The sequence below is a fragment of the Corvus kubaryi genome, unplaced genomic scaffold (genome assembly GCF_017639235.1).
Source record: "Corvus kubaryi isolate FWS band 111438036 unplaced genomic scaffold, C.kubaryi_AGA036_p1.0 37341, whole genome shotgun sequence".
NCBI classification, from domain to species: Eukaryota; Metazoa; Chordata; class Aves; order Passeriformes; family Corvidae; genus Corvus; species Corvus kubaryi.
The window spans coordinates 10332766-10351050 of record NW_024581112.1 but is presented as its reverse complement, the minus strand read 5'-3'; the positions used below and the strand labels follow the sequence as shown (position 1 = coordinate 10351050).

The following is an 18285-nucleotide window of genomic DNA, read 5'->3' as shown; positions in this document are numbered from 1 at the left end:
AACTTGCTCACTACAGCTAACAGGAGAGCATTTGACAAACTTAAAGCTTGGGTGGTTTGAAATCATCCTGCAGTTTCATCTTAAATATTCATGGTTAAACAGCTTCAGTAAAATAACTCAATCATTCCCTAACAATATCTACACCATTATCTATACCCAGCCATAGTGCACATGTGCAACTCCAAACCTGCATTTCCTAGGCGGTGTTGACTTCAGTTTGGATTTCTGGGTGTAAAGAGTGGGAGTAGGCTTTTTTCAAGTCACAAAAGAGTCCATTTGAAAGAAAGAATTCTTTTAAAAACAGTCATTTCATTAAAGCAGCCTGACTTGGAAAAATTCTTGTCACTCACTTTGAAAAAAGAAAACCACAAACTTAGACAAGTAGGACTCACATAAGCAGGGAGATAGAAGTACTACCCAGGCAATATTCAAAGAAAAACTTAAATGTTTCTTGTGTGTCATTTTTCTGCAGATTTTGAGCTGCTGTGAGGTGGGTGAATGTGAGGATACAGCAAAGTCCAGCTGTTCTCCAGTGCTGGGGAGCAGCTGGAAGCCAAGCATAACAAGGACAATAGGGCAGAAGCCGTGTCAGCCCTGTGCTACCAGAGTAAACCAAGAAGGGCCAGCCAGGCATGGCAGCCAGGGACAGCCCAGAGCCCAGATCACACATGGGCTTGAGGTAGGCCTAAGGAACACAAACAAGAATTAAGGCAAAAGATGAAATAATGAGGGATTTAGAACAATTCATTGCATCTTATGAATTAGGCAGTAAGTAAGGTCTCCTGGTCAATCCCTAGGTAGAACGGAAGGACCAGCCACCTCCTGTGATTACCCACTGTGAACTGCAGTGCAGAATCTGCAGCTTATCCCCTTACCAGGATTCTTTCTACCTGCCTGTATGGGTCAGATTTGTCTAAAGTAAGTTAGAATATATTTTAGGACAAAGACCCAGTTTTTCTATGTGCATTTCAAGGCTGGCGCAGTTCTGTGATTTCCATCTTGGAAAGTAACATTAAGAGAAGAGCAAACTGCAGGCTGGTGACATCTGCAAACTGAAGAAGAACACAACTTGTTCATCTGTCAGCCTGTCAGGCTCATCTGTGATTTAACTTGTGTATTTTCTGTGTCTGTGAGACATGTTAGAGGATCTCCCAGGTCAAAGTTATCTCGAAAGGAAGAAAACAGGCACAACAGCAGCTTTGTATGTTGATCATTAGAGATTTCTGCCAGTGATAAAACATATGCTTCAATTTTACTTCACTGAAAAATATTCAGTAGGGAGACCAGGTATTCCTCTTGAAAAAAAGGGTAGCAAGGAAACTTTCATTGACTTTAGCGGTTGGGTGAAGAAATGAGGAAAAAAGGTGGAGCAACTTTTGAGACAATAGCTGGGTTCATGCTGTCCTCTACTGGTGAAGAACACAAGTTACTGTACTTGTGTAAGCAGTACTTGAACTGAATGTTTTAATAAACCTTAAAAGAAATGAAAAGTGTAATAGCTGTACAAACTAATAATATATTGTCAGTATTAAGATTAAATACTTAACTTTTGTGCGTGTCTAAAAGCGTGATTTTGTCTTCAGACGGCAGTTGCTTCAAGTAAATCCATCAGTTTAATGTAAGCATTCTGTCATTACTGTGTATGCAGGAAAATGCTTCCCATTGCCTTCCCATTTTCCTTCTTCTTTTTTTTCTTTTTATTTTCTTTTTAAAAATCCAGCTACAAAACACAACTAAAACAGGAAAAATGCAGTATATGCCTATACAAGCAAACATCCCTTTCTCTTTCACCTTCTGTCTGAACAGATAACCTGATGGACAGCATTTATTTAAGCAGAGATGCTTGTAAAGGTGTTCTAGAGAGGTTGACAATGGTGTTTGATATGGGTTGTGTCTGTGTGGTTCTCTCCCTCACTCTGCTCACATACCCAAGTGAACAGTGGAGCTCCAGTTTCCATGGTGTTTGCTGAGCCCAGCATGGCCACCCAGCCCAGTGCCCACGGCGCAAGGTAACAGCAGTACCACGTATTCATGCAGAAAGGAGTCTCCAAAAGACATTAGGAAATGTCCTTTAGAGCCTTGTTTAACTGCAAGAGTAAACAGCAGATGAGGAGAAGGGCACGGCACACAGGCAGCACTCGTCACAACAGACTGCTCATTGTTTTACCTGAAGTGAGATCCAGAAAGTTTAAACATCCACCTCCTGGGAAGCTCGGGTCACAAAGTCTCTTGTGGGTCTCTGCACAGATGTGAAGAACTTATAATTAGAGAGGCTCAAACATGGTCTGATTCCTGAATCTGTGTAATGATTTTAATTCTTTTTTGACTTACACACTTGATATGTGGCTGGGATACAAGTTCAGTTCCTTGTTCTACCTTCCTCCGTGGCAGCCCTGTTTCTTCCCGTCCTCAGGAAGGATTCACAGTGATTAAGAGCAGACTTACAGCCTCTTCTGTGGTAATCATGGGGGTATACCAGGGCTGATGAGAAATTCCAAGAGTTCAAAAATCACAGCCCCTGCTGTGATGCAGTATAAGACTATCATCTTTTTCCCCTACTTACCTGGAGGCTCCTGAGCTACACCAATGCCTGGAAACAGCCCAGAAACAGCTGTAAACTACCACTAGAACGGGACAATTTTTCCTCAGGGCAATCCAGAGGGAGCATGAGATGACATAACATGCCTTCACATATCCTTGAGATGTTTGTGCACTAAACAGAGTTACACCCTAAGGACAGAAATGGAACTGATGAAAAGGTCATCTTTGTTGTGTTTTCTTTCTGAGAAAAAAAATCCATTAGAGGTTATCAGAGAAGGAATTTTATTTTTAGAATGCTCTTGTTCATGAAACTCAAGAGAATTTTTATCTTTGACTTGAAGAGGAACTAAATAATGACTTTGGGGAATGACTTCTTACATTACCAAAAAAGAAATATGATTAGGAAAACCTGTGGAAAACTCCAGGCAATTGCTTTCAAAGAAATTTATATGTAGAGAGAAGTGTTCATGCTAATTCTGAGACATTATTTTGTCATGCTGTTAGTTTTATAAGGTACTGGTTTACAGTTTCTTCCAAAACCTATTAAAATTAATGGGGATCACAATTTTTAATTAGCACTGGATTAGGAGAGTGAGAATTTTACAGAGGAAAAGAGAGACTGTGATTTCATGAATTTATTTGATTTTTTTTTTTTTGCAATAAGTGAAAATATCTTCCAACACATACAAATATAAGTAAAGATAAAAATCCCATCCAACAAAGGTCTATAGAGCTTAGATCTGGTAAAGCATTTGCACATTTACTGGAGATAGTGTATTTGTCCTTGCATAGCATTCCTGACATTGAAAAAGCCTTCACGAATTTCTCCTTCTGCTGTTAAGTCAAAAACTCAAATTGTCTGTTAGCCCAGGCTTGTAAAAGCATTGATAAGCTACACTAAGACTAAAAATCATTGCTTCAAACAAAAACACAGTTAAAACTGACAGTAGTACCTTTTAAAATGGTTTTCAAGCAACAATTAAGAAAAAGGAACATATCACTGGAAGATAATTTTCCTCTGTTGGCATTTCTGCTGCCCTGTAAGCCTAATTTCACAGGCTTTCCACGTAGCAGTGGAGAGATGATTAGTCTGCAGGTGATTAATTCTGTGGTGGAGAGAGGTTACAGTTAAGGTTACAATTATGGCTGATGCTCTGGAGTGGTAGGGATGAGCTATATGGCTACAGTGGGGGTTAGGGCTCAGGAAAGGAAGAGCTGGACAAATACATTTACTGCAGGATCTTGTCAGTGTGGTGTGTCTTGGATGAGGGCTGGTAGTGGCAAGGATTTATAGCTTCTGGCTAGTTGGGATAGGAAGAGTAGGTTAATGGTTTCAGGACTAGTTCTCTTAGCAATGAATAATGTGTAATTCATCTCTGGCAGAAAACAGTGACTGGGCTAAGCATGTTGGGGGATTCCCTGGCAGGAATGCTCTTAGGTGACTTAGGACCTCAAGTCCAGTAAAAGATGGTTAAGGTGTTGGTTTTACATTAGTTCCTTCAGAAGCTAGGGAAAAAGAGCAAACTTTGTTATCAGAGAAGCCACTCTTGGTATGAACTCAGTAGAACTTACTGGTATTGTATTTAAAAAAACATCCTGATTTTGAATGTTATGGAAGCTACAAGAGCAAGTTAATACGTGGACCTACAAAGTTCTGTGGAAATCATGTGTGAGCTATTATTTATTATAAATCATATGTGAGCTGTGTGGTTCTCTCCAAACTTAAGTTTTAGGGTGTCTGAGTAGGTCAGGTTTTATTTTGTTTATTGGCTACCATTGTGTTTAAGAAAGCTAAATGTAGATCATTTTCTTTCAGGATCCTGACAGGCTGTGGCTCATCCTTCCTGTGAGAGCTGAATGGCAGGAAATATTGAACAGGTTTTGGATATGGTAACCAATATTACTGGATTTGAAACTAGGGATCTGTGAAGCAAAATTCAAATATTAAGTGTGGTTTCAAATATTAGTGTGGTTTCTTGCAGGGCATTGAGGCCTAGAACAAGGAGATTATCTTTCTGGACTTGGAATTTAGACAATATTAAAACTGCAGTTCAGGAAAGCAGGGGCTGCAGAGTCCTTCAGTTCTCTAGGGCAGGATGAAAGCTATGGTTAGGAAGGGTGTGTGCTTTCTGCGTGGGCAAGTAAGGCTTCTTCTGAGAGGGGAGCAATGGTTGGTGCTGTGTTTTACATGAAGTCTGAGAAACTTGTTCTGTGCCTGGCTTCTGTGAGATCAAGAAGTCCCATTTCACTCTTGATCTAAGTAATGAAAAGCAGGTATGTAATCTGTGAAAGAAGCTGGGCCATGGATAAGACTCTGGACAAGATTTTAATTTGGGATTTGCTTTAGGTCTTTAGCAGTTGCTCCATGTTCAACATGAGCTTTGATAAAGCTGAGATGAAGTTTGACATCAAGAAAGGTTAATTATTATTCATTTCAGTATGGCTGGAAAGGAGGATGTGGAGAGATGTGTTGTTGCCAGTTCTGTTGGGATAGGATAGGGATTGGACTTGGGGATGGACATTGGATTTATGCCTTCTGGTTGTTTTTGGAGAGAAGCAGATATTAACAGGGTCTGATGAAGGCTAAGATGTTTCCTTTATGGATTATTTTGAGACTGTATAGAATTATTTGCTGTAAAGAAAAGCAAGCAAGCAAGAAATCACAGTTTTGAGCTGTTTGTGAAGCTGGTAAATAGCATTGCAATTGTTTCATCCCATTCATGCATGTTTCATTTGAATATTTAAAGATATTATGTTATTTCCTTTTTATTTTATTTGAAATTTATATATATGTTAAAATGTCAAAAAAGTTTTTAAACTAAACACTATACTACATACTGATAGGTGGGACAAAACAAATGCTTTTGTTAATGCTCATTTTTTTAAATTCCTGTGTCACGTTTTCCAAACTAGATTTTTCTCCCCAACTTTTCCATTTGGCCAAATAGACTAAAATCCTCTTTCATAGTGCTAAATTCCTTTGCCATACCAGATCTAACTTCATGCATGAAGACAGATACAGATACAAAAACTAAAGACAAAAACAGAAACACTGATAGTATTAGTGAAAAAGTAAACACTTCAGGTGTTTGATGTATCACTATGGCACAGCACAGGGAAGCACAGGAAGCGTGTTAATGGGATTTTCTGCCTAAGCTTCCACTGTTCACCTCTGTTGCTTTCCACGTTTTGCAGATAAATGCAAAGTTTCAACATTCATAATAGACCTCCTCGCAAACGTTATGAATATTAAATATTCATGTATGAAAACTGTTCAGATCCAATCTTGGAATCATTCTCAGTTTGCTTATGACCAATTAAAATGCCATATAAATTTCAGATTCTGCCATCTGAGTGGGCTGAATGCAGAGAATGAAGGACAATATCCTGTACTTCTAATTTAATTTTCCCATCAGTGTTTGTTTGAACTCTATCTGTGGGTCAGAACAATGGATGTCTGTGCAAATATTTTCTGCTTACGCCAGCCAGGACTGGGTGCATAATTCCAGTTAAAATTTCAGCAATAGTTTATATTCAGTTAAGACGACTTTTTTCACATAGAAAATAACACTTTCAGATTGAGAACTTTATTAATAAGATATATGTGTCACTTGCCTGTGGCAGAGCTTTGGATTTATGCAAACTGGACCTCCCTCTGGCTCCAGATTGCGATTGGAGTTTGAGGAATCTTATAATCTTCAGAAAATGAAATTTTATTGAACTTGGAACAGTCCCATGAGCATCAGGGATTTGCTGTGCACACAGAGAAAACAGAAGGTAAGTAATTGGCGGAAGAATGTAGTGAGTCAACCTGCAGAAAGAAGGTAAAACATGTGAAAGAAGACAGCAGCAGGTAGAGGACGCAGTTCCCCTTTGGGTCAGCTGGATGTGTTTTTCCATCCACTTCCAAGTTTTATCTCTCATTCCAAGTATGATCAGCCTTACTTATGAGTGACAGGGAGGCAGAAAGAGGTGGAAAAGGCACTTCTATGCTTCTCAGCTTGGAAAAACAAAGTGGGAATGTCTGCCAAAGAAATCTGGACACTTGGGATTTTCTTGAAAGATCCAAACACTGTTATTTCCTCTGATTTTGTATGCGGTATCTGAAAGAGAGTGACTTGTCAGTGTTCCCATGGTCTTTGCATACACAAGGAGGAATGAGACATTTTCAATGGCATTTATTTTAGATTGATGGAAGGAACAAAGAACCAGGCAGCTTCCAAGAGGGTGTTTCCTTAGTGTGACCCTGAACATAGTTTGAGAACAGTCTGGCTGCTCCTTCTGAGCACAGACACAGCTCCTGGAAAATGAAAAGGTGCCTGCTATGAGCAGTAGACAGACATGGCAAGATCATGCAGCAAAATTCAGATATTAACAGGGAAATGTCCTCAAAACAGGGAAAGCTGGAGTCAGAATTTTGGTTTCGATCACTCAAGGCCCATTGAAGAAGCAGGCCCATTTGCAAAAGCTCTACACGTAGTCAGATTGCAGGCAAGCTTGAAACCTCAAAAGATACTCAGAAATGGGCAGTGGATTAGGTTCTTAATACAGCATCAAGTGGGTTTATAGTTTTAATACCAGTACTGTGTATAGAATAAATGCAAAATAACTTCAGATAAACCATCACAATTCATGCTAAACCACGACACCCTCACTGCAAAAGAGAAAACAAATTCATTTCCCCCACTGTGTCTCATATAAAGAGCCCTTTGAGTAGTGATCAGTAGTAAACAGTTTTGGGCCCAGTTTGCTCAGTCTGTATTTGACATCACCTCAGCTTTTCACATAACAGTCCATACTACTTTAGGTAAATACTCCATCCAATCCCCCCCCTGAAATTATATAACTCCTTTGGTTCCCTCATAAATTACACAGAAACTAACAGAAATGTAATACAGCTGTTTTAAGTCTCCACCTATTGAAACAGTAACATCCAGAGCAGCCAGAAGACTTAACACAATCCTCCAGATGTAGGTTTGGTATGAAGATCATGGTAGTTTTAATTTTATCCATGACAGAGCAGAACACAAAGAAAATGTATCATGCATAAGAGAAACCCAAAAATATTTAAACTGGTCATTGCCCAGCTTACTTCTTCTTCCATTAGAGAGAAGTTTGTTCATGGCTAAAATCACATTTCCAAGTAATTCAGATTCTTTCAGACTGTTTCTGCAACATCAGTTTACTGGGACTCTTGTGATAATTCCACCCGTCCCATGTTGAAGGCTGGGATCAGATGATCTTTAAGGTCCCTTCCAACACTTCACATTCTATGATTCTGTGATTCTATGTTGCTGAACAATGGAGCTTTTGACAGTCATGATTGTCTTTAGGGTGGAAACTAGAGAGTGATGGAGAGAACAGGAAAAAGGAAACAGTACCACCTCAGAAGGCAAGACAGGAAATATCTGAAGTTGGTTTTGGAAGAGAAAATATAAAAAATCCCAGAAGCTAAACATTACATTTTGGCAGTATCAAAAGAAATTATCTTGACTGCAGACTCGGAGGTGTTTGGCGCTGTTTGCATTCTTAAACTTCTACATATATTTGACATCTAGAAATAATGAATCCTGGAAGATTAAGTTTTCAAATTGTAAGAAGGTGCCTTGAAGCTTTCCAGATTCTGAAAAAGAATTGCTCAAGACCTTATTTGCTGCACCTTTAACATTCTTGTCCCCAAAGCTATTCAGATAGTTCTCCAAAGCTGTGACTCAGGAAATAAGGGCTCCCAGGGAGTCTTTCTCACTGAATAAATCCAGGTTTAGCACCAGAGCAGGCTTCTAGTAGAAGTGAGTTAGTGTAATGATGGATCCCTCTGAGACACACTCGGATGAAATCCATCATGATAAGAGCTCTTCCCGGTCCATTTTCCTCTGCCTCTGTTCAGTGATCCTCAGAAAAACAACATGAAAGCTGACAACCACATTCCATGAACATTACTTATGGTGACTTCAGCTGCAAACATTTCCTCCTATTTTTCTCTTTGTTGTAATCATTACATGACCAAATAGCTGTAAATATTCACCAGCACAATTGATTTAACCTATCTGTTTTATACGAGCCAACCTATCTGCTTCTAATTTCATTTTGCTTTCAAAACAAGTTTATGTAACAGGCTAAGATGGATTTTTGTAATTTCCAACAACTCCAGACAACCAATCTAGACTTCTGTGGATCTCAATCAATTGTAGATATAATGGGATAATATCTCTGAATGAACTTTTGTCATGACAGCATTGTGGCAGGCCAAACTGCATAGATGGAGGGGCTTCAGAACAGTATTTGGCAGAAAATCCCAGTATATTGGAGACTTGCAACTGTTCAGTTCAGTATACTAGGACTGAAGTCCAAATGAAAAAGGGGTGGCATTAATAATTTTGGAATTGGAAGGGAAGGCCTGACTTCAGCTCATTTAATTTGTCAGCATTTCTGATTCTTTAGTTGCAAGCTCTGCAGAATGGCAGATATAGCTTTAAAATGCATTTAAAAGCACTAAAATACAGTGGAATGGCAGCACATTTTCCGAGGGGTACCATTTCTGCCAAAAGCAGGGAGAAGAAGCCATGTCATTTATACCAGTTGTCATCTTCCTAAATCTACCAAATTCTCTTTGCAGCTACAAAAGTAACTCTATTTTCTTCTCCTCCTTTCAGGGATTTGAAATATTAAGAGCCAGTGTAGTTGTCTTTTATTTCCCTTACTCTGCCCTTTCTAGCTTTTGTACTTTCCTTATTACTCTACATGTCTCTTAACACACTCTTTTTTGTACCATTTTCCCAGCTACTGAATGCAGAACTTTGTAAGAAATCCTTAAAACAATCATCCTGGGTAAACTGAATTAGAGATTTAAAAGCAAAACAAAACCATATCTCAAGAGTTCTCTATCTCTACGATCTTCGGAAGCGTTTCAGGACAGTGTCCAAAATATGTAACGCAATTAAGATACTGTGTTCTGGAATTGGCACAGCTGAGACTAATCCTCTTCAATGCTTTGACTCAATGACAAATATTTCTAATGGCTGTGTTTATTGCAAACTTGGGGCTCCTTCTATCTGGACATGAATTCCTATCAGACAGTTTAAAGTCCTGGATTAACCTTCAAGTATTCAAAGCATTAACTCTTTTTGATTGTGAGGAGCTAACTTCCCCAGACATGAGTAAGTATACGGCTCTTGGCTAGTTCTTAGATATATTTTACATTTTGCAAGTGCAGAAAGAAAGACAGAGAAGGTTCACAGTCAGTAAGAAGCTGCAGTGATCACCACTCCAGAAGAGCCTTGCTCCCCATTCACACACTGCCTTTGGACTGGCTGGACTGAACCTGTTTGCAGGTTTATGTTTTGGTCTGAAACAAAAAGACATGAAGAGACCAACTATGGGGAGCAAGAGCTTGTAGGAAATGGCATGTTTTAATTTACTGCATCAATAGTCTGCAATTAAAAGTTTTGATAGTTTATGTGCCTACATAACTATCTACATTTTTGAGTGTAAATTAAATACACCAGTTGTGCCCGGAACTAGCTGACACAACTGAGATGTACCATTTATTTTCCTTAAATAAACCAAGCTTATTTTCCTCATTTTTTCTTTAATTTTTTATATGATCCTATACCTGTAAAAAAAATACATGATAAATGGAAGCCTCTCCAGGGTGATCTCCTGCAGTGAATGCATCTGCCTTTTGGTAATGAAAGAAGAAACAGCTTTTTTGTTTCTTCACAAACCAGATGCAAAAGCATTGGATATTGAAATTGTAAATAGAATAGGGACAAATGGTAGATTTTTTAGAGGTTGTGCTTTTCTTCTTTGAGGCAAGATTTTTTATTAAATTTTGAAATTTAAACTGAACATAAAAGTCTTTGAAGTACAGACACCAATAGTGAGGCTGTCATTAAATGAATCTCATTAGAGTTAAGGAGAGATTCCCTGCAATGCAAGTCCTTGGAATAACATCTTACCACTTCAGTCTGAAGTACAGACCTGTTTACATAAGTGAGTTGATCAGAGACAGTTTCTGGCCAAACAAATGTTCAAGAAGATTAATGGTGAACACATGTTGTATTTTGTTATCTAAAACAACACCCAAATTCTCAACTGAAATCTAGGTTATGTGATGACATAGAGTGTTGTTAGGGGTATTTCCTGTTTTTGGAGTGTTAATGCAGTGTTCATTTTTTATGCTTTTTGGAGAATGCAGTTGGGTTTTTTGTAGAAGAATTTCACTCAGTTACTAGGGAAAGGGTGAATTTTCCCTCCTGCTGTAGGGCAAAGAAACATAGGCCTGAGAGGTGCCCCAAATATGTATGTCGAGATCATATCATTGTTTTATCCACGAGGACAACAAGGAGACTACTAGGAAAAGCAGCTCCTCCCTCAATTCAAGCTCTTCTGCAGTGTTAGGATGCCAGTAAAGCTTATGGCATAGCAAGAGGTTTGGTATTACCCTGGTTCACCAGAAATCACAGTAATGTGCTGCTGGTTCTGCCAGCTCTAGGCAGTTAAGTATGACTCCGTTCTGATGAACTGATCCACAGCCTGGAGGCCTTTTTAGAGCTCCCAGTGATACTGAATAATTAAACAGCACTGATGCAGAAACAGTCCATGATGACCAACAGACCAGGCACATTTATCTATGTATTAAAGAGAAACTCAAGCCACTAAATCAAGGAAGCTAAAGAAAGCTACAGCTGGAACTAGCCATTAATATGGAACTAGAGATGTGCTTTTGGAGCAAAGGCAGCCAGCAGCTTCTGTGGCTGCATAAGGGAAGAGCATGGCCAGTAGGTCAAAGAAGTGATTCTTCACTCAGACTGCTGAGGCCACATCTGGAGTGCTGGGCCCAGTGCTGCGCTCCTCACTACAACAGGGATGTGAACATACTTCAGCCAGTCCAGGGAAGCACCACGAAACTGACAAATGGATTGGAGCATCTGACACAGTAGGAGAGGCTGAGGGCTGGGATTGTTTGTCTTGGTAGGTGCAGGATTAGAGGGAATTCTTAATAATACCTGATATAGTGGGTGTAAAGAAAATAGAGCCAGACTCTTCTCAGGGGTATCCAGTTGAAGGACAAGAGGCATTGAGTACAAACTGAAATACAAGAAATTTCATTTAAACATCAGAAATCTTTTTTTTTTTTTTAAACTGAAGGATGATTCAGGATTGTCACAGGTTGCCCAGAGAGGTTCTGAGTCTCCCTCCTTGAAGATATTCAAACCCAATTGAGTATGGTCCTGAGCAACCTGTTGTAGCTGAGCCTGCTTTGAGCAAGGAGTTTAGACTAAACACTCTCTAGAGGTTCCTTCTCACCCTAACAACTGTGGGATTCTGCAGTTGCAGGCTTAGCCATGCAAGTGAGTGTAATACACTGGGGATTCACTGTCCACATCACAACTGCACTCAATACAGATACTTGCTTAAAAATCTCATCCTGGCTGAGCATTCAGACTCCTGTGTGAGTGAATATCTCCTAGAAATCTACTCCTCAGTGTGTCTCTGGCAGCTGCTTTCTACCTTAAAGTTCTTGTGTCCTATCTGTCAGTAGGAGAATCATGAAAATGCAAGAGCAAGGGATAGAAGAGGTTCTGGTGTATGTACCCACATAACACAGTCTGCAGCACACTGTCCTGCCTGGCATGAGAATGATCAAACACGTTGTTGCTGGGCCTACAGACCAAAGTCACATTTTCAATCTGGCACTTCAAAAACTCTGCCTGGACTGGTTCTGTCCACGACTGCATCAGGTCATAGAGCTGCGAGCATTAGTGTTGTCCTTCTATTTTGTGTTGTTTCTCTTCAGTGAAGACTGAAGAAATACTAGCCCTTGGCCCATACCAGGGACTTCAAACAACCTTGTCATGCACCAGTTGGCGGCCATCTCCCTGTTACAGAGGGAAAACCAAAGTCAAAATATAATCTATGGCCTCCAACTCATGACTACAAGTGTTTTTAGGAGCGACATCTGAATGTCACCCCCACAGGTTACAGCTCTGTGCAAGAGAAGCAAACAGTGGGATTTGGGATGACAAAGGCTAGGCCTGCTTTTGTCAGAGCAGCATGGGAAAGGTATGGTACAGTGGAAAAAGAACCCAGGACTCCCAGCTGCTGGATCTGATTTCTACTTGATATTTTCTCCAACAATGTGTCCATTCCTTGCCAACTAAGTTCTAAATGATTCATTTTGTTACTGATAGTCATATTTTGTGGGTAGCCACTAGTCAGTTTGAGTTATTCACTTCTACAAAATACTTCCTCTAGAAGGCACTGTAAACAGAATTAATTTTTAAGTAGTTTGAGTTGTTTGAAAGCCATGAGCTATGGTTATTAATATTGGCACAGAACAGGTCACGTGCTGATGATTCAAGGGATAGAAACTGGAACATTTTGGACAGAACTGATGTTTTTACATTCACTTGCCTTATATCCAGACACTCCGGTGGTATAAGTGTTAATTACACCCAAGACGGCAAACTGGGGATGTTACAGGTACTAATACGTGTAGTAAAATAAATCTTCAGATGAAGCAAATCTTGTATATTCAAGTAATTCAGTTTCCATTTCTCCGTTACAGCATGTGATTTTGTCACGCATCTCTTCTGCAAGACAGAGGAGGAGAAAGGAGTTTGTCTCATTGAAGGCAATGGAAAGTATGCTTGATATAGCATGCACAAATATGGACATGAAGCTGTGAGGCTGCACTGCTAACAGCCCTTACCGATACAAAGAAGCATGCACCCAGATTCCCAAACAACCTACAGTGATGTTTTCACTTGAAATTTTTTGCACTGAAGTTCATTCTTGCGATAAAAAATGGGCACTCCCCAGCCAGTTGGCTCAACAAGCCAAGAAATCTCGCCACTTGGTGATTGCAGCCTAGTTACCGCGAGCACAACTGTACATTGTTCTGCTTCCCTAAAAAAATAAATAAAAAAAAAATCTCCAAGGCTTGCCACTGTTTGGAAAGAACCTATAATTTTTTTGCACATGTCTAGACTGGTTTACTGCTTTTCAGTGTGACTTCTTGTCATGGTATCACAGCCAGTATGTATTTTTTGACTGCTGCTGACCAAGGCAGACTCTGAGTAGTCTTCAAAAGCAAAAGAATTTGCCAGCAACTGAGTCAGTTTAAACAGCCTGCCAGGGATTTGCAGCGTGCCATACAATACATTTTTGAGTCACCATCTGAAAACAGCCTTGATGAATAAGTACTCGACAAGAAAATGACCCTGAAATTCCCAGCTGGTCTTATGCCAGGATTCTGCCATGCTCCCTTTCTCTCCAAAGTCAAGGCATTTGAACTGATCTCGGTATAAATGGCTACTCAAAATGTCACGTTCAATAAGGAACATGACCTGGGGCTGCACAGGGGCTTTGACAATGCCACCTTCTGTGGAGAAACACGGGAGTCTGATGCAACAAGACACACACACACACTGCAGGGGACTGTAAAAGAAATGAGCTGCTTGGATGTCCAGAGCCGTGAGGCTAATGCCCATCTCTCTCGCATTTCAGTCTGACCAAGAACAACGTGCCTGTGGAAAACGCGTGCGAGTCCCGAGGGAAACAGAAGTTATTGGTGTTTAACTCACCGCTAGGTGTCACGACTTCTTCATTTTTAAACAGACTGCTGAGTTTTTGTACGCCTAGAGGAAGGAAAAAAGCTCAAGGTGAAGGCAAGAAGCCAGAATATTAGCCAAATACCTAGGCCAGCTCCAATCTAAATTTTTTTAGTAAAGTCATGTTGGTAGATAGCACATTCAAAAGAAATAAAAATTGAGAAATCATTTCCATCCCTTTTGCAGATTACTGCTATCCCAGACCATACTGAAACACTAAGAATGTCATTAGTGCAGGTGGCTGTAAAGTTCAGCATGCTTAGTACACCACAGAACTCTTCTTATATTTCTGCATTACCCTGCCAGAAATCAGCCCCAGATGCAGTAGAACTACAGGTATATGAAAGTGAAAAAGGTTTTCCTCATACTTACGACATGATTCTTCTCTCCAGTGTGTCTCAGAACAGCTGATTTTTTTGAAAGTCCATCCCTGTTGCTACTGACAATTGCTGTATTTCTTGTGGCTTTGTAGACCGACAAATACACAGACACATCTATGTACCTATTTTAATATACATTCACAGGAAAAACACAGGTCAGGAAGCGTTAATGCAACTACCCCTCCCATTGCCACATACTTTTCCTATGCTGCTATGCTGTCCAGGGAGGTTTTACCACCTCCTGGTTTTCTGTCTTTTCTACTGAGAAAGCTGGTTTTATGTTCTCCATTGAGCTGAGAATTGTATCTCCTTTCTTGCAAGTAGACAAATTGTCTTCAGGGTAAGGCTGGAACACATTTGATTTTTAAGTGTGTGGACTGAAGACAAACCAGCAAAGGAGTGAGGAGCTCTCTCCCTCTCAAGGTTTTCACAATCCCCTTCAAGCTGGGATAAAAAACTTGATATAAGAGTTGCAGCCTTGTCAGGAGAAGGACAAACATGGTTCATGAATACTTTTCCCTTTCCCTCTGCATATTACATGTCACATTTAATGCACAAGGGTCTGGGGTGCACATGAACCCTCCAGCCCAGGAAGAGGCAGGAGACCTGATACATCAGCCTAGATGCATCTGGGCACTTTTAGGAACTTGGCAACAAGAGACGACTGAAGCAGCTGCCCAGTATGGGCAGATGTTTTTTCCTCTGACCCCTTGTAGAGTACACATTTACTGGATGATGTACAGCTTGTTCTCTGAGCCAAAGGAAAAATCCAAACATTGCTGGCTGAAGTCAGATTTTATTTGACCTCTTAAGTAGTTTAACATGGTACTGGCCTTCTTTCCCATTTTAGGTCTTTCCCTTCCTAAACAGCAGAAGGGATTTAATGATACAGCTTCTCAGGCACCTACCTAATGCTCTGAGCTGGATTTTTCATAATTGCCTATAAGATAAAAGGTCTTTTGTTCACTTTTTGGGACATCTAGAAAAACACAGGGAAACCCAGAAGGGAACCTCACAAGCAACTTTTCCTCTTCTAGGTGCAAAGGGTATTTTTATTGTAATTTTTATTGTAATGTGCTATGAGTTTCCATCTTCCTATTCTTTAAGTTAGGAATTTAAGAATCAGCGTTTGCATGAGAATTTAAGACTCTACAGTTTCCTGCATCCTTCAAAGTAAAGTCACTGGGTGGTCTTGGCGCCGAGCTCTCATATGGGGCCAGTAAAGGTGACTTTTATAAGCACAGAACCCAAGAGATCTGATTCACATTAAAAATGTGCAATTAATCTACTGCATAAATTAAGATTGATTCATATCCCATATTCTGTGTCGAAGCAACACAGAAAGATTTCACCCCTTAGGATTCAGTGGACATTTTGAATACTTGTTTAAAAGGGACACTGTTCCACTTTTTTCTTTTCTTTTTAATATTGTCTCTTAATTTAATATTATTCACTTCATATTCCCTTTGCTCTTACAGAAAGTTACATATAATTTTCTCAATATTTTTCCAGTTTATTTGCCTTGGGCATTTGACAATATCTTCTGTCTAGTCTGCTTCACTTTTTTTTTGAATTGGAAAATGTAATAGTAAAACCACAGAAAAGCAGAGGAATTAAACAGCAGGTGCTGGGATTAAGAATATTTCCCACTCATTCTCTAAATAATTTGAGTGTATTTCAAACTACCAGAGTCTTTAATTTATAGATTTACTTCAATAATCACCATTCTTAACAAATACAGGATAAACTGAATGTCATATATTATTTGGTTTTTTTATTGCTTCTGATAGGAAATGGGAATATAATGCCTCCATTTATTTTCTGACCCGTCATTTTCATCTCCTGAAAAAAGCCCCATGCCTGCTAGATTGAAGAACCTGCCATTTCTATAGCTGTATGCTCCTTCTCTTTCAAATCTATTCTACCTATGTCTTCTCTTGTGCAGATGGGTGGTTCCTGGTTCAGTAAATACTTGTTGACTTGCAGAAGGACAAATTATTCTACAGTATTTTTGCCCTACAGGAAATAATGCCTGTCTACTGAGAAGATAATGGAAACAACCTCAGGATATCCAGATGCTTTGCTTTAGCCAAAATTATGCCTGAACATCAAGTATGAGTAGAAGAAATACGTATTTTTTCAAGAATTTCACATAAACTAGGTTAAGTGTATAGGAGGAAATGCTGGAGATCTCCTGATGTTCCTACAGTAACATTATTAACACTACAAATTGGTTTGATCTGCAATACATAAATTCTACCAATGCCAGTTTACAAATTATACTCCAACTGTAGTAGAAGGCTGGGATAGGAATTACCAGAGACATCAGATTAAACTCTTGAACAGCAGATCTAGGAGTGGATGAGTCTTGCCAAATCAGAAGCTGCTCTGAGTATATGCAGAAACATGGTTTTAGTGCTTGGGAGATCCTTTCTTGGCAAAGCTAGAGGATGTGAGTGCTTAACAGAGTCAGATTCCACACCTGGACTTGGCATCTAAACTCTATTTAAATCTCACTTCAGAGCTAAAAGAGGACATTATGCACTTGTTCTGTACTCTTCTCTTTGTTTCTTTTGCAAAACAGGGAAACTGTTTCATAGTGCTCCTCTGGATCTATGGCCAGAAACCACCTTAGGAAAGGTAGGGATTGTTACCTGTGAGCAGAGAACTCACACATCAGTGAAAGAAGGGGAGCTGTCCTAGGGACTGTGAAGTACTTGTACACTGTGACAAAGGGGACAACGATAAAGACCTCAGACTTACATGGATCTTACCTTTTTCTCACCCAACACAACCTGAACTTGAAGAGTTGAACTTGAAGAGGAGTAGACAAATACCTAGAGGGCAAATAGTAAGGTTTCCTTGTAGCCTTAAAGAGAGACAAGTGCTGATTCTGGATGAGAATTTTGACTGCTTAGGAGCAAATTTGCTTAAAAGTAGGAGATACACAAACATAGAAAGACCATTTTATAGACAGAAGTAAAATTATGGTACTTCCTACCGTATTATTAATCCCTGATAAATTACACCTTAGAACAACTGACTGTAGGATATGAGAGGCTGTAGTATTCCCATTAGACACAGAGGGACTTGAAACACTGTGATATCAAATGACAAAGTGGGAAACATAATAATATGGCACTGATAAACTGTGAACACCAGTCCCTGGAGACTCTGAGAAGGCAGCTGGACTGTTCTGCTCTTGCAAACTTTCTTAAGTGCTGAATGGAGATGTGTGCATCTTTTCATGAGATGGCTGCAAACTAGGAGATCACTCTGGCTCGTGAAAATTTAATTAACAATATTCACTTGCTGCTGTGTACTGGTTTTTGGCAGATGAACCAACATGTAACCCATGGGTATGGTTAATTACAATGTCTCTGAAGAAATGAAAACTAGTCAGGATTGAATTGCTAGAACACTGTACTCTGCACTCATGGTAAAGTTAGAAAATGTCTTTGGGAAGCAAAAGAATGTTGCTAAGAGCTAAAGCCATCAGAACGGGTGTCTTTCAGGAAGCTAAAATAAACCCACTGAAGTAGTTTGGTGACCCCAGCAGCAGGCAGTCAGAGCTATGTCTTGGAGGACCCACTTAACCCTGGAACATGTCACTCCATCAGCACAAGCATCTGTTTCAAAAATGCATGTCATCAAAGAGGCCGCTGAGATGAATTTGCAACTATTATCCAAACACATGCTTCACAAAATATGCGCTCAAAGCACAGAACTCAAACTGAAAAATCCCCAAG

The 18285-nt window shown here is 39.7% G+C and overlaps 1 long non-coding RNA gene across 2 annotated transcripts; it reads right to left on the bottom strand.

Annotated features, from left to right (window-relative positions):
• Positions 1-3158: 3158 nt before the first annotated feature.
• LOC121666092 lies at positions 3159-17581 on the bottom strand. 2 transcript variants are annotated; one of them, XR_006016582.1, is made up of 4 exons: positions 17311-17581; positions 14529-14650; positions 14130-14183; positions 3159-13136 (listed from the first exon to the last, which is right to left on the bottom strand). It is a non-coding gene; the product is annotated as an uncharacterized LOC121666092 (long non-coding RNA). The 2 variants fall into 2 exon arrangements; XR_006016581.1 differs by having other exon boundaries at positions 14529-17573.
• Between the last annotated feature and the right edge of the window lie 704 nt (positions 17582-18285).